Here is a 1,556-nt window from a genome sequence, read left to right as displayed (position 1 = left end):
AGGAGGGATCATATCTCCCCGATATTGGCTTCTCTTTACTGGTTACCAGTCAAATATAGAATCGATTTTTTTTTTTTTTTTAAGATTATTTTTTGGGGGCTTTTCCCTTTATTTGAAAGTGGATAGACATGAAAGGGGGAGAGAGATGGGGGACGACACGCAGAAAAGGGAAGCAGGTCAGATTTGAACTCTGCACTGCTGCAGCACTCCAACATGGAGTAAACACTCTTACTGGGTGAGCTAGAGGCCGCCCCTAGAATTGATTTTAAGGTAATGTTACTTGTTTTTAAGGTAATGTTACTTGTTTTTAAGGCATTACATGGATTGGAACCTTTATATTTTACTGATCTCCTTACCCTACATCACTCCTCCAAGAACCTAAGATCATCTAATCAGTTCCTTTTAGCTATTCCACAGTCATGGATGAAAACAAAGGGTGATCGTGCCTTCTCCGTTGCGGTGCCGAGACTCTGGAACAAACTTCCCATTCATATTAGGTCCTCTACTGCCGAGATCTTTAAGTCTCATCTTAAAACACATTTTTATTCTTTGGCGTATTATTTAGTTTAGGGATATTTGTATAGTGTGTTTGTATGATGTTCATTGTGTCTGTATTTCTATTGTCTTCCTTTGTTTTTATAACATAATATAACTTTTTACAGCACTTTGTTCAGCCTAGGTTGGTTTTAAATGTGTTCTATAAATAAATTGACTTGACTTGACTAAAGCCTGTAAGTGCAGCATCAGTGTCACTTATATTTAAATAAAGAACTATCTTGAGTTAACATGGCACATTTGACTGCATTTTTTTATTAAATCACACCTGCAAATTAGAGAGGTCGAATGCATATATTGAAACATCTCTAATGTCCAGTGAGATTGAAATATAGCTCTTCATCTCTAGCCATTAATAAGTGATGATGTTGTGAGATGTTTCCTGATCACAGTGGAGGCACGGCACACACAAATGGATAGCAGGAGTCAGGGACCAGATTAAGTAGACCCACTCTCCTTCAGGCTTGGGAGCGCAGCCACCTGTCACTCCTCTTCAGCCCCTGCAAGAAATCATCCAATTTCATCCGCATGCTAGCAGAAGGTCACCGGGATGGTGGTCCATACTTTGATAGAGCAGAGAGAATCGCTCTTACTTAGAGCTCCGTCTCCCGGGACCCTTGTTCTTCTCAATCACTTCCCAGACTCCGGACATGCTGAGCCACTTGGTTGAGACTCTGGCCATTACACATCTTTGCCGCATGATTTGATTGTACCACTTAAACTTTCCCCTAAGTTGCTTTGAAGAAAACCATTTTCCCCACAATGATTAGCGATTTCATGTTCTGCATCTGTTTGTCCGCTAGATATGATGCATGCATTGAGTGTATATTAAAATCCTTGACGACATGTGTTTTTGGTTGCACTATTTTTATTAAATACTTTATTTAAACAGGAAGCCTTATTTATATCACCATAATCAAGCACGGAAATAAAGGATAATGAGCAATGGTCTACCAATTAGCAGAAAAGAAACATGGTTTGGTTCCCAAATAGTTATAACA

Source organism: Sander vitreus, chromosome 10 (assembly GCF_031162955.1).
Source record: "Sander vitreus isolate 19-12246 chromosome 10, sanVit1, whole genome shotgun sequence".
NCBI lineage: Eukaryota > Metazoa > Chordata > Actinopteri > Perciformes > Percidae > Sander > Sander vitreus.
Note: the sequence above shows the minus strand (reverse complement) of the source record.